Raw genomic sequence first — 15107 nt, forward strand, 5'->3', positions numbered from 1 at the left:
TTTAGGGGAAAAAAATGAGTATCCATGGATGGTATTAATGAGCACTGTGGACAACGGTAGTCATAATAATATGAGATCATAAGAGAATGCAAGCTAATAAATAATAGTCATCATCTCATGTAATCCTCACAACAGCCCTGTGTGGTGGGCACCATCATTATCCCCATTGCGTGGATAAGAAGACCAGCCCAGGGAAGCAGCGGATTTGCTAGAGGTGGCAGAGCAGGATGGGAAGCCACACCGCAAAGCCTAAGTCCTTTCCAACACATTTGGATGTTTTGGTTGGCCTTGGCCCCACCAAGACACCTCCTGGTTTCTCATTTCACTTCTGATCTGCACCCGAGGAGATCAGTTTTGGCAAATGCTGTGATTTCAGAATAGGACCCTGGCATCTATTGTCCGATGTGCCCATGGCTACATCTTTATCCCCCCATCCCTCTTTCTTTCTCTCTCAATGACAGATGGAGGCATCTCCCTGTCCACCCATGTGGTACCAGACACATTCACGTGGCCACCAGGACCCTAACAGCATCAAAGGAGTAACCAAGGTGACCCTTCCTCTCCTTCTGTGCACCCCTGGGGGTGATGGAGACCAGCCTCATGCTGTGTGGTCAGGTCCACCACGAAATCCACACACACAGGAGACCCTGTGGATTTCAGCAGTAGGAGGGACCTCTAGGATTCTCTGGTGTCCAATCCCTGGATCGAAGCTTTCCTGATGGGGCCCCCGACCTTGGCTTGAAGTAGGGGTGGGGTGGAGTCTGTCTGGGCTAGTGGGAGCTGAGATGCTGGGACCCGGGAGCCCACCACCAGGCCCCTGTGTGGCCTTCGATCTGACCCTTCTTGATTCTTGCCCTCTGTCATCACATCTAAGTGAGTTTTGAAAAGCGAACTATATTGAGGTATAATTTACGTGCAGTAAAAATACACCCATTTAAAGCATCAATGTGTTTCGATAACTGTATACACCTGTGTAGCCACCACGACAATCAAGATATGGAACATTTTCATCACCCTAAAATGTCCCCCTGCCAATCCCCTCCCAGCCCCTGCCCCAGGAAACCACTGACCTGCTTTCTATGCCTATAGATTTGACATTTTCCCTAACGTTTCACTGTTAGGGAATCTTTTGTTCTTGGCTTTTTTTGCTCAGCATAATGTTTTTGAGGTTCATACTGTTATCACCTGTGTCAGTAATTCACCCTTTTTTTGTCTAACTTCATGGAGGCATATCATGTAACTTACCCATTTCAAGTGTGCAATTCAATGTTTCTTTTTCGTAAATTTACCAAGTTCTGTACCCATCACTACACATCAGTTTTAGAACATTTCCACTGGCCCAGTAAGATCCCTCACCCCCACTTACTGTTAAACCCAGCCAACTCCTAACCCCTGGCAGCTGGTAATCTGCTTTCTGTCTGTACAGGTTTGCCTTTTCTGGACATTTCATATAAATGGACTCGTACAGCATGTGATCTCTTGGGCCGGGCTTCCTTCACCCTGTATAATATTTTCGAAGTTTATCCTTGTCATAGTGGGTAGCAATAGTTTGTTCCTTTTTACTGGTGAGTAGATTTCATTATATGAGTGTACTACAGTTTATTTATCCATTCACCAAGACAGGGGATTTAAATTTAATCCGTGCCTCCTAAGTGGGGTGTATACACCCCCCGCCCCTGGAGACATATAATCCTGAAGGATAAACATGGCCCATATTTCTGGGACATCAGTGTTACACAAAGATTTACTCCAAGTTTAAATCATTAACTGGGGGAAATAATTTTTGGAACATGCACTGTGTGCCAGGCACTGGCTAAGCCTTTGAGAATAATTAACTTTGAGTCATACATCGGGTACGTGGGGTTTGGAAGCCAGAATCTCACCCATGTTTTGTTTGACCTCAGAGCCCTTTATACCCTCCTAGACAGCTGTCAGCTTGATGCAGGAGCTAAAGTGCCCCTTGAAACCCCTATTGCCTTATTCATAACAGGGATTCTGGGTCCACAGGGTGAGGGGAAAGGGTTTTTGTGTTTAAACAATGTTCCTCTGAGCAATGCAGGGTCTCTTTACAGAGTGCAGCAGGTTCCTGGGATAGAGGAGAAAGAAAGGGATTTCCGCTTTCTTCGGGACCACACGGGGAAGCAGCCTTGCAGATAAGTATTCAAACTTAGCAGCCCACAGCCTACCAGCCTGCCCTCTCCTGGTCCGTACAGGAAAGTACAGCATCCCCGAATCCCCAAGTCGGGGGAGAAATCAGTGCTGCGGCTCATTCACTTCTGTACCACAAAGAAAGAGCTTGTCCCCGCTTTATGGGGCCCCAGAAAGTAATTTTCCTACCCCACTTTTGGCATCAAGGCTAGAATTTTACAAACTCCACCATCGGGAACTTCTGAGGAACCGAGTTTAATGACTTCATCTTGAGCACCTGTAGATCTGGTGTCAGAAGGAGACTGGGGACTCCTGGTGATTTGGGCTGGCCCTTCCCTTCTCAGTTCTGACCCTCTGTCATCATGTTTATAAAACTTGGCTAGGACCCCTTTGCCTGGCAGTCAAGTGGGGACCTTGGCACTGTGACCCTATGGCATGTGCTTCGCCATGTAAGTGTCTGAGTACATCTCCAGGTCTGGACCCATGCCCTAAGTCCAGGTGCTGACAGCAAGCTCTGAAAATATGCCAAGAGGGCCCCTGACTCTCCTGGCGCAGGTCTGCTAGTGGACTGGAGACCTGGGGTAGTCATCAAAGAGCCCCAGCCCACCATCTGACTCCCCAAGCTTTTCTTTTTCTGGGGCATCAGAAGAGAGAATGGGAGATGAGGGCGGGGCCATAAAGATAACTGAGGCTGAGCCGAAGGGCACTTCCTACGTCCCATCCACTGCTTCAAACTACGGGTTATTACTGTGTGCTTTGGGTGAGTGTCCAGACGGGCTGGGCTCCACAACTCAGAGAGAGGGGGACAGACTTCCCACGGCTACACGCGATGCCGGAGCTGGGACCACATGTCCAGATTCCCGGCTCTGTTTGCCTGTCTCACTCGAGCTGTTTCCCCTTTCTCTGGGGTCACATTCCGCTGCCGGCAGGGAACAGGGAGGCGGCTGAAGGGAGCCAGGGGTGTTCTGGGCTGGGAGGGAGGGAGGGAGGGAGGGGGCGCGGGGCCTGGGCCCGGCCTCCCTGGCTCCTGGGGCGGGGCCATCTTGTTAGCAGAGACTCGCGGCCCGGCCCGGGCTGGGGAGGGGCCTGGGGGCGTTTTTCTCCCGTGTCGTGGTTGGCTCTTTTGTCTTCCAGGATGGACCTGTAGGGTCTGCGTGGGGTAGGAGCTGGGAGCTGCACGCTGCCAGGTAAGCCCGGGTAGGTGTCAGGGAGGGGTTCCGCTGCGCTTCGTTTCTTTTTTTTTTTTTTTTTTTTTTTGCGGTACGCGGGCCTCTCACTGTTGTGGCCTCTCCCGCCGCGGAGCACAGGCTCCGGACGCGCAGGCTCAGCAGCCATGGCTCACGGGCCCAGCCGCTCCGCGGCATGTGGGATTTTCCCAGACCGGGGCACGAACCCGTGTCCCCCGTATCGGCAGGCGGACTCTCAACCACTGCGCCACCAGGGAAGCCCTGCGCTTCGTTTCTTGGAGGCTGATTCTCCCCCCATCCAGGCCCAGGTACCCAGGTCTGGCCCAAACACTCCTGCCGTTGTGCGTGGTCTCGTGGAGGTGGTGGGACTGAATCAAGAGCACTGCGGGTGGGTCCACGTCAGAGATTTCAGCACATGCCTTTATCCAGCGCAAACACGGACCAAGCGCCTTCTCCCGGCTAGAAGCTGAGGATCCGGAGGTCAGCATGAGATGCGGTCCCGCCCTCTCAGGGCTTCATGTAAGAACGTGCTTTATCACAGTCTCTGTGAGGGAATGAGCTCCCCGTCCTGGGAGGGGTGTGTGTGTGCGCGCGCACGCGCTTGTGTGTGTACGTGTGTGTGTTGGGGGAGAGGCGTACCGAGGTCCCCTCAGCGGGACTGTTGTAAAGGGAAGCCGAGCCTCCCGAGGACTGTGAAGGCCCTTTCTGCCCACCTGGACACTTGCTTCTTGTCCGCCCGTGAAGCCTGTGGGCCGGCTCCGGGGCCCCTTTATTGCTTTTACACCCCTTATGCGAGCCCTGCCAAGACGGGGCACCCTCTGCATGCGTTACGAGCATCCGAAGCCCTCACGCCGCCCTGTCTCAGTCTCGGTGGCACAGGAGGGAGACTGGGGGTCTTTGAAGGGCCCCCTTAGAGGTGCGGCTGTGGGAAGCCGGGGTGCAGGCTAGGCCCCCATCCTCACGTGCTGTGCCTGCTCCGGCTGCCTCTCCAGGACTCCCGGGTGACCCTGGACTCTGGCCACGGTGACACAGGGAGCAGCCTTTGCTGGTTTTCTGGAACCCTGGACAATTCCCCGGAGACCTCATCCTTCCCAGCTCCTGGGCTGGAGACCCCGGGGATAAGGCCCCCTCCTTGTTGGTGCTCCGCCGAGGACAGGACCTGGCTCTGGAGGACAGCGCGAGGGCTGTGAGGGAGGCTGGCAGCTCACCGTCCCCCCGCTTCTGTCTGGACCTGCCTGCTGGGCCCTACGGTCCAGGCCTGGAGGCCCTTCCTGACCCCGTGAGGACTTGATTTCTCCTTGAATCCCTGCCAGCGACCAGGCAGAGCTGGACCTGAGCCAAGGCCCCGCTGACCACACCCTCGCCATGGCTGGGTCTCCAAGGACCCTACAGGACGGGGGAGTCGGGGAGTAGCTCCCAGTGGGATGGAGGGTGGATGCAACTCCCGGGGCGCCACTGGCTGGAGTCTGTCTTGCGCCGTTTGCTGTGTGAGTGATTCTCATTTTTTGTGGGAGCTTCTTGGACGGGGCTTTTCCTTGCTTCTCTCCCTGATGGTGACCAGGAGGGGGCAGGTGGGCCTGGGGGCAGCTTGGGCCTTTCCCTAGTGTTACGGAGCTCTGGGAGGGGCTATCCTGAAAGGAGAGAGTTTCCAAGAGACCCCGCTGGAGGTGGGGGAGGGGTGTGCGTCGTTGTCGTGGCACTCAGCAGAAAGAGACAGACACCGGGCCTTGCTCCCGACATCCAAAGGGAACGGTCTGGAATCAGCCTCACCCCAGCCCAGTCTCAGACCCTGCCCCTTGCCACACCCCTGTCCCTGGGGAGCAAAGGCAGGCAGGGCAGGCTCCCCACACATGCAGCTGCCGCATCACGCGGCGCAGACTCACTTGCACGCCCCCCTCCTCGTTCTCCACTCCCTCCAGCCCCCGCAGCGGGGCCAGTCCCAGTGCTGGCACAAGAGCTGCCTCGGCTTTCCTTAGGCAAGTTTAAGAGCCCCACCGTCCTTTTCCCAGGGTGGGGAGGGGACCTGTTTTAGTCAGCTTGCTTGGGCTGCCATAACAGAGTACCACACTGGGATGGCTGAAACCACAGAAATGCATTTTCTTATAGTTCTGGAGGCTGGAAGTCGGAGATCAAGGTGGCAGGGATGGTTTGTGGTGAGGCCTGTCTCCTTGGCTTGCAGATAGGAACTTATTGCTGTGTTCTCACATGGCCTTTTCTCTGTGCATACAGAGAGAGAGAGAGACAGAAATAGTTATCTGGTGTCTCTTCCACTTCTTATAAGGGCACCAGTCCTATGGGATTAGGGCCTCATCCTAATGACCTCATTTAACCTTAATTACCTACATAAAATCCCTATCTCCAAATATAGTCACATTGGGGGTCACAGCTTCAACGTATGAATTTGGGCGGAGACACAATTCAGTCCACAGCAGGTGGTCACCACAACATGGACAGCTGGAGCCAACTCCCCTTTAGAATTCCCACCCCCAGTAGGGAGGAAGAGGAGGAATAGAGGCCTGGGAAGTAGAAACATTGGGAGATTCTGTGCGAGGGTGGCCCTGGAGGCCTCGGGGAGACACCGGACCCAGTGCAGCGAGGAGGCGCCCCCAGCAGAGGGCTGTTATGGGAAGAGCTTGGGCTTTGGAGTCTGAGGGTGTGCAGTCTGCCGTACAACCTTGGGCAACTCACCTCACCCCTGTGAGTCCAATTTCCACCCTGAAACTGGAGCCATCTGCTCACCTGGGCGTGTGTGTGGGGGGCACAGGGAGAAGTCAGTGAGATCATGCACCTGGCACAGCGCCTGACTCTTAGTAGGTGCTCAATAAACACTCCTATCCATCTTGGAGTTTAGATTTAGGGCTTCTCTCTTTTTGGTACTCTGGACTTTAAACTCCTCATCTTTGATCCAGAGGCATTTCTGACTCTTGTATTTTTAGTGTCCCTCTCTAATCAGATTGAGGAATTGGCTGCATTGCATGGCCTCCATAGTAGCTCCAAATGCTTCCTGGGGAATCTAATATCCACCCCTCTCATCAGAATTGAGCACCTACTGTGAGCCCTTCCCTGTACTACTCGCTTGGGGGGAATATAAGTGAAGATATGGCCCTGATGCAAGCCTGCAGGATTTCACAGCCATGCCAAGTGGGAGAAAACCATCTCACACAGAGAATTAGGGGATGGGGCAGAAAACAGTTTACTGAGGCACAGGTTCTCGGTGCTTGAGTGGGTGGGAGTAAGACCCCAGAGTAGGCTGAAAAGGCTTCCCAGCGAGGCTGAACTAATCAGGACCTTGGAGGATGAGAAAGGTGTGGTTTAGCTGAGAGTTTCCAAGGGAAAATTAGAGCAGACATGCCCAAAGTAAGTTCTAGGAGACGTCATTGCTCTTAAAAAAAAAAAAAAAGTTCAAATTCAGTAGGTTTCTGTAGTGCAGGGCTTATCAGAGCCTCTGAAAGTGCTGATGGGAATTGTGAATACTCAAGGATAGACAGAAGATTAAGTGTTTCCCCCCAGACTTTACTGGCAACAGAACCCTTTTCCTACAGAGCATCAGTTAGAACCGTGGAGAGTCTACAAGGGGGTTTATGTGGGAAAATCACAACTGTGACAAGAGATGACGAAACGAGGGCACACTCAGGTGCTCTGTAGCAGCGGCTGGAAAGGCAGCCCTTTCCCTGGGGCTGGGAAGTCTGAACTTGGTTCCAGGAGCCAGGTGAGCTCTATGCAGTTTTAGTATTTGGGGGAGGGCAGGCCATTGGTTGGAGTAGCCAGAGGCCTGGCAGTAGGGGACGGAGAAGCTGTCCACTGGACCCGGCGGCTCTAGGGCAACAGACCTTCTGTGGGAAGATGCTGGTGTGCGTGCGCGTGCGTGTGTGTGTGCGTGTGCCTGAGTGTGACAGGACCCAGCCTTCTGGGAAGGGGATGGCCAGAACCGGGCAGGGGGTTTCCAGCCAGAGCAGCAGGGCCCATTTTCAGGGGAACTGAAGTGTGTGGGAGGGCCCCTGAGGCCCAGAGCTGAGAAGTAGGGAAGCCAAATTCTTCTGGGCAGGGTCTACGTGGCTAGCCTTGATTCTGGTGGGGCTGAGGAGCTGGGAGGCAGACCCCCTGCCCTGGTCAGACCTGGCTCCCTGGCTGGTGGGGGCGGGAGGCCTCTGGAGCTGCAGCTGGAGGGGCTGGGGCAGTGTTGCATGGTGTGATTAACCTACTAACACAGGGCTCGGCCGGGGGACGCTGTGGCGTGTGACGAGGTGCCTGGCCTTCTGCCAACCGACTAACCCACTAACCAGGCCCGAGCATGCCCTACTAACCCCCTGCAGCCAGACCCTACTAACCTTGCAGCTCGTGGGCCTTTCCCGGGGCAAGGATGTGGGGCAGACGAGGCTCCGGAAGCCCCTGCCCAGGGCCTGGGATCTCTGTGCAGACCCACATTCCAGGACAGGGCGTGCAAACAGGACTCGCCAACTCTGCTGCTTCCTGCTGGGTGACTCTGAGCAAGTCCCCTCACCTCTCTGAACCCGTTTCCTCGGCAGTAGAGTGGGAGGCCCGTTCCTCACCTCACCGGTGGCAGTGAGGAGTCCCAGGAATATGAAGCTCTTGACACATGGCAGGTGCTTAAAACATATATATGAGGGCAGGGGTGGGAGACCCAGAAAACCCGACCCATCATGTACCCTGGCAGACCCTGATCGCTCTGGGTGGTCTGCACACAGACCCCTCTGCCTGGGGCTGGACACTTGCTTTGAACCCCTAACCGTCTCTTCCCCACACTCTCCCTCCTCTTCAGCTTTCTTTCCGTAGACAGCTCTTTTTTTCAATTACTAACCCGTCTAACCCCGGGGGGCCTCAACTGCACCCCGACCACCCCTTAACAAACTAATGGACCTGCGTGTGTTCTTCCTTTTCTCCTAGCGACTCCCAGTGTGTGTCTGCTGAGGTGCCCCTGTCCGCTGGTGCTGTGCTCTGACTTACTAACCCAGCCCCTACTAACTCTGTTTTCTCTTCTTACTAACCCCAGCCCTGCCGAGCTCTGGGCCCCCCCTCGGGGCTGGTCCCCCTCCTTTTGGCAAGCAGATGTCCTGGGGCTGGCCTTGCAGACAGATGCCCCACTTTGCTGCCCCGATCGGCTGTGAGTTCAGAGTCCACTGGGCCGGTTCTACTAACCACACCAGTGGCCCAGAGGAAGAGGTGGTCCTGCGGGTGTGGGAGGAAGGCCGACCTCTGAGCACAGCATCCCTCCTCTGTGCACAAGGCTGGTTGCCACTGGGAGTGGACGGGAGCAGGGCAACTTCTGGGGTGTGAGTGTGGAGGCCTGTGGGTCTAGAATGCAGAGCTCTGGGCTCCTCCCAGCCAAGGGAGCAGAGAGAAGGCGCCTGTGTGTCCTTCTCTGGAGGGAAGCGAGGGTAGAATCTTCTACATTGGCGAGTGGCCGGTAGAGGCGCGGTGCAATTAATGAAAGGCGCGTCCTGCACAGGAAGTCAGCAAAGGGGCGTGTCTCGCACAGGAAGTTAGTAAAGGGGCGTGTCCCACACCGTTAGTCAGTAAGTGAAGACTTCCCCACATTGGAAGTCGCTGAAAGGGTCTTAAACCAAAGTGGAAATCAATGAGTGGAACATTTAGTACAGGAAAGTCAGCCAGAGGGGGCATTTCCCACATTTGAAGGATGGGAAGAGGGGTATCTTTTACACCAGAAGTCAGGGAGAGGGGACTTTTGGCCTTATCACAAGGTGCTGAGAAGGAATGGCCAAGAGATCAGTGAGAGGGGCCTTTCCTAGAACGAGAACTTGGCTAGAGGGGCCCTTCTCATCCCTGGAGCTGGGAGACCCGGGTTTCCCACACTGGAAGTAGATGTGGGCCTTTTTTCCTACTGAAGTCATTGAGAAGGGCAGTCCACAGGGGGAAGTTTGAGAAACCAGGCAAGAAAGCAGATCTTGGGTTCGGGGTTTGCAGGAGAAAGCGGGAAGCCACAAATGAACCCCAGGCACCCACAGAGCCCTGCAGACCGTCGGGCCAGCCAGAAGTTCATCCCTGGCTCCGCGTCCTGTTCACACCCATGTCCCTACACCAGCCTGCCTCCCCAGAGCCCGCCAGCTGCTAAGCCAGGGCCACACCTGGGGGTGATTTTATGCCTCACCTCCAGTGGGCACCTTGGTCTCTTTGGGCTAATCTCTGGCTCCTTTGCACTAACTCTTGCTCTCACCCAGCTAATCCCTGTCTCGCCCTGGCTGCCCCAGAGGGCTGACCACTAACAGCCAACCCTACCCATCTGGGGGCTCCAGCCTCCTGGCCTGGCTCTGACCTGCTCTGAATTAACCCCTCCTTCACCTGACTAACTCCTACCCTCCTGATCTGTTCCTTTCAGCGGAAACTAACGGCTTGTGGATTTCTTTCTGACTAACAACAGGTCTAACCCTCCTCAGTCACTATTACTATTAACAGCTTGGATGTCGGCATGGCTGGGACTGGGCTAACACAGGTTTGGGACTTGACTAACACAGGGAGAGGCGGAGCTAGTCGTGTTGGACGTGGTCACTGCTCTGGGGAAGAGCTATCTGAAGTCAGGAAGGTTCTCAGTGCTCTAAAGGAGGGGCTGGGCTGTGGCTCCGGCCTGATGGAGGAGTGGTGTCTGCTGAGGTGGCGTCAGAAACAAAGTCAGCCTCCCAAGATTTTGGCCACTGGACATATGCTATCAACCCCTTATAACCTGCATTTGGGCTCTGATTCTTTTAAACAATAGCCTGATAGTTGCAATAGTGGATGCAGCGTTTGTGGCCCTAAAAATGCCCGTCTGGTGTATACAGAGGATATGCCATTGTGTATGGAATTATCAGTCATCAGGTGAGGGCCTAGACTCCTTGATTTGGGGACTTTAGAGCTTTGGAAGCTCTAGGACATAAAACTTTAGATTGGAATAGTCAGACCGGTTGTAAATCTATCACCCATTTACACCCTGGTGTAAATTAGCTCAGCTTTCTCCTCTAACTGCTGTGCAATTTAGCTGCCCTGAGATGATGAGAGTTTGGCTGGGAGGGAGTTTGGATCTCTTCAGTGCTGGGGGAGGGTCCTCTGGGCGCAGAGAGGAGAAGCAACGAGTCCAGGGGTTCTTGGGTGGGAGTAAGAGGGGGCACCAGGTAGGGGGGGGATGGGAAGAGGGGGCAGTTTTGCTGGCTCAGTCTGGTAGTCAGGGTCTGTGGGAGACGACAGCTCAAGGCAGGGCCTGGAGGACTGGATCAGCTCAGGGGCAGGGTCAGAGGCCTGCCTGGAGGCCTTGCAGGCAAGTTCCTTGGGTCACTGAATACTGCTCTGGGGCTGAAAGCTTCTCTGATAGGCAGGGACTCAGAGCTAATTTAGCGGAGCTGGTGGTGAGGCCTGAAGGGCGATCCAGAGGCCTGAGCTGCAAAGGGAAGGAGAGGAGAATGCATCGGAAGGAGCCTGCAGAACCGGGGCTGGGGTGGAGCCTGCACTGGGGAAAGCACGTGCCTGCTGCCCTCTAGTGGCTGCCTTGCCCCATTTCACTCGAAGCATTTCCCATTCCGGGGGCCTTTTTATTCAACCACAAACACTTGATGCTGCTGAGGACCTACTATGTGCCCAGCACTGCTCTGGGTCTGGGACCCACGCACGGGCTTTTCCAAAGTGCTCGTCTAGCTCAATGGGGGAGATGGAGAAAATAAACAGGTAATGCAGTAAGATGGGTGCCATGATAGGGATGGTGGGGCTGTGAAAGCACCCAGGAGACAGACAAGGATGAGATGCACCTACTGTGTGCCAGGCACGGTGCTAGGCGTTGGGGATGACTGCTGATTAAACATCACACAATCGTCAGGAACTTTAATGCTAGCGTATTTAGTGGGGGCGGGGTAGCGTGAGGTGTGGGCAGTCAGGGTAAATTTTCTAAGAGGAAGACATCTAAGCCGAGCCCTGGCTGGGCAGACTGTAGTGGGGATGAGTTCCAGGAAGCGGGAATGGCGGACACAAAGTTCTGGGGATCAGAGAGGATCGAAGAAATTCTGGAAAGGTCGTGGAGAGCGCAGCAGGAGGCAGGTGGGAAATGGACAAATACCAGATGGTGCTGCCAGAGAGTTTATCCCCGGGGCAGTGGCAGTGCGCTGTGCATGTGAGCTGAGGAGGTGAGAGGTTAGATTTGGGTTCTAGGCTGACCGTGTGACCGTTTCAGCCCAGGTGGAATTCTGGGGAGCTTCTAATACGTTCTGGCCAAATTTCAGAAAACTGGTTCGAAGTGCTTGAAAGGAGGAGGACCCTCAAATCCACCTTAAGATAAATAAGGTTGGGCCATGCTCCTGCCTGGCGGGGGCCTGGTGGAGGGAGCACGGACGGCTTGGAAGGAGAACAGCCTTAAAGGCACGTCATCCCCAGCCCCTGGTGTCACGCCACTCCATGCCACTCTTCATCCGAGGGCATGTGGTCACTGGCTGGGAGAATCTCACTGGAGAGGGACCCTGTTAGTCCTGTCAGGCTGCAAAGCGGGGGCAGGCAAAGCGGGGGCAGGCAGGCGTGGAGGAAGCTTCCGAGAGGCTGGTCCCGGGGAGGGAAAAACGTGTCTTGGTGGGTAACGAACCTTCTGGAGGCAGAAGGATTGGGACCAGGCCACCTTTGAGACTGACGATGGTGGTGGGATTCTAGGATCCTGTGTGAGTGCGTGTGTCCTCGACTTCATACTAGAGGAAGCTGAGCCCAAGAAGGCAACTCTGTCCTCCAGCCCCTGACCCGGCCGTGCTGATGCTCACCCTGGCCTCGACTCCACTGAACAGCCAGCTCGTTAGGAGCAGGACCTCGGGAGCTGCGGAGCTGGGGAGCTGGCCTCCCAGCTGGAAGGGGAGGCTGAATCCTTTAATAGGCAGCGTGGAGGGACTGGCGACTGTGGTCCCTGCCGGGGGGCTGTGCTTGCGTAGCTATTCATAGTGTACATATTGAGCTGGAGGGATATGCTGCAGGGGATGGGGCTGGTCCCATCCCTACAGAAGACCCCAAAGGCCCTCTTGAGAATCTACCCAGGGACCCACTGTTTTACTTGAATAGACCAGAGACATTTTCCACGTCATTGCCTCCGGGGACGCTGAAGGTGGGGACAGAAATTCTGCTGTTGATGAAAAACAGTATTTTTACGTGGATCCAGCAACGGAGTTTGAACTTGGCATTTTGTTTTCACCCACGAATGTAGTTTCTTTTGTTGAAAATACCATTTTGATATTAAAACTAACTCACACCCAAAGGATGACTGTGACTTAAGAGGCTTGGAGGCAGGGTGGGTGGGGAGGGGAGAGCCAGTGGCATTTTCAAGGAATAGGAGTGGGCTCTGCCAGCCTTTTCTCAAGACCATGACCTTAAAAGTCAACACAATAGGGTACAGATTTCATTTGTAGTTTGTGGGAAAACACACAAAAGTTACCATCTTAAATAAATTTATTTTAAAAATGGTTATTTAATTTTATTTATTTGTGGCTGCATCGGGTCTTCGTTGCTGCGCGCGGGCTTTTCTCTAGTTGCGGCGAGTGGGGGCTACTCTTCGTTGCGGTGCACGGGCTTCTCATTGCGGTGGCTTCTCTTGTTGCGGAGCACGGGCTCTAGGCACACGGGCTTCAGTAGTTGCGGCTCGCAGGCTCTAGAGCGCAGGCTCAGTAGTTCTGGCGCACGGGCCTAGTTGCTCTGCAGCATGTGGGACCTCCCCGGACCAGGGCTTGAACCCGCGTCTCCTGCACTGGCAGGCGGATTTTTAACCGCTGCGCCACCACGGAAGCCCTACCATCTTAATCATTTTTAAATATACAATTCAGTGGTACTGAATTACAAAGTTACAATGGTAACACTGTTGTGCAACCGTCACCACTATCAATGTATTTTTTAAATAGCACTACTTTGTGCCTAGGACAGTGCCTCAGAGAAAATCCATCTCTCTTCTCACCTTCTCTCTCTTTCCTTCTCTCCCTTTATTCACCTAGAAACCATCCACTGAGTCCATCCTGTATATCGGGCACTGCCCTACTCTCTGGGATGCCAGGCTGCCTGCTTTTCTGTTTCTCTAAGGCAACCATCTTTTTCTCACTCCAGGATCTTTGCACTGGCTGTTCCCTTTTCCCATGGCTGGCTTCTTTGTGGCCCTGAGGTCTCAGCCGAATGTCACCTCCTCACAGACATCTCCCCTGACCACCCCATCCATAGTGGTTCTATCGTTTTTGTTCTCAAATATTTTGGTCCTAGGACCCCTTTATACTTCTACCATATAGTAAGTGGTCACCCCCCGAGTCCTCTTGGGCTCTGCCCACTCACAAGGCTCAATTGGTTTCCCATTTCATTCAACAAAACCTTCTAATGGCCAAAAAGCACATGAAAAGATGCTCAACATTATTAATTATTAGAGAAATGCAAATCAAAACTACAGTGAGGTATCACCTCACACTAGTCAGAATGGCCATCATCAAAAAATCTACAAACAATAAATGCTGGAGAGGGTGTGGAGAAAAGGGAACCCTCTTGCACTGTTGGTGGGAGGGTAATAGTTGGTGCAGCCACTATGGAGAACAGTGTGGAGGTTCCTTAAAAAGCTAAAAATAGAGCTACCGTATGACCCAGCAATCCCACTCCTGGGTGTATATCTGGAAAAAATGAAAACTCTAATTCAGAAAGATACATGCACCCCAATGTTCATAGCGGCACTACTTATAATTGCCAAGACATGGAAGCAACCTAAATGTCTACTGACAGAGGAGTGGATAAAGAAGATGTGGCAATGTATATACAATGGAATAATACTCAGCCATAAAAAATGCAATAATGCCACTTGCAGCAACATGGATGGAGCTAGAGATTGTCTCACTGAGTGAAGTAAGTCAGACAGAGAAAGACAAATATCATATGAGGAATATTATATGAGGAATCTAAAAAAGTGGTACAAATGAACTTATTTACAAAACAAAAATAGAGTTCCAGATGTAGAAAACAAACTATGGTTACCAAGGGGGAAGGGGGGAGGCATAAATTGGGAGGTTGGGATTGACATATGCACACTACTATATATAGAATAGGTAATAAGGACCTACTGTATAGCACAGGGAACTCTACTCAATACTCTGTAGTGACCTATATGGGAAGAGAATCCAAAAAAGAGTGTGGATATATGCATATGTATAACAGATTCACTTTGCTGTACAGCAGAAACTAACACAACATTGTAAATCAACTATACTCCAATAAAAAATTTTAAAAAGATCTTCTTATCCCTACTGTGTGTGAAGCACCACCTTGGGTGCCCAGGGCACAGGCAGAAGCAGACAGGTATCACCCCTGCCTTTGTGGAACTCACAGCCCAGGGGAGGCAGCTGCGCTCAGCTCTTCAAGGACAGGGAACACCTCACAGGGAGAAAAAGAGGAGAGAGAAATCGGCATAGAGAAAGTCTACCATATTATAAATTAGAACTGAGATGTTTTAGAAAGACTGGTTTATCCATTCATTACCATAATAGAAATGAAAACTGAGACTTTTAGAAGACTTGTTTATTAATTCACTAAAAAAAGACAATAAAAATAAACATTGCATGCAAGCACAAATAACACTTTATGAAAAACAACTGTTTCTACAACAAAGACTCTGTTTTTCGGTAAATCTCTTTAATGTCTGGCTTAATAGAAGATAGAGTCTGTTGGATTCTGATATCTGCTTCTGCATTCAATCTGCTGCAATATCATATGTCCATGTAGCCCCTGCAAAACTCCACCGTGCACTTGTGAGGGAAGGAGATGAAATGGACAAATTAATTTCTC

The 15107-nt window shown here is 52.9% G+C and overlaps 1 pseudogene; it reads left to right on the plus strand.

Annotated features, from left to right (window-relative positions):
• LOC101339466 (lactoylglutathione lyase pseudogene) overlaps positions 1-15107 on the plus strand; it is a 39477-nt pseudogene that overhangs the window by 4625 nt on the left and 19745 nt on the right.

This window comes from Tursiops truncatus, chromosome 13 (genome assembly GCF_011762595.2).
Source record: "Tursiops truncatus isolate mTurTru1 chromosome 13, mTurTru1.mat.Y, whole genome shotgun sequence".
NCBI lineage: Eukaryota > Metazoa > Chordata > Mammalia > Artiodactyla > Delphinidae > Tursiops > Tursiops truncatus.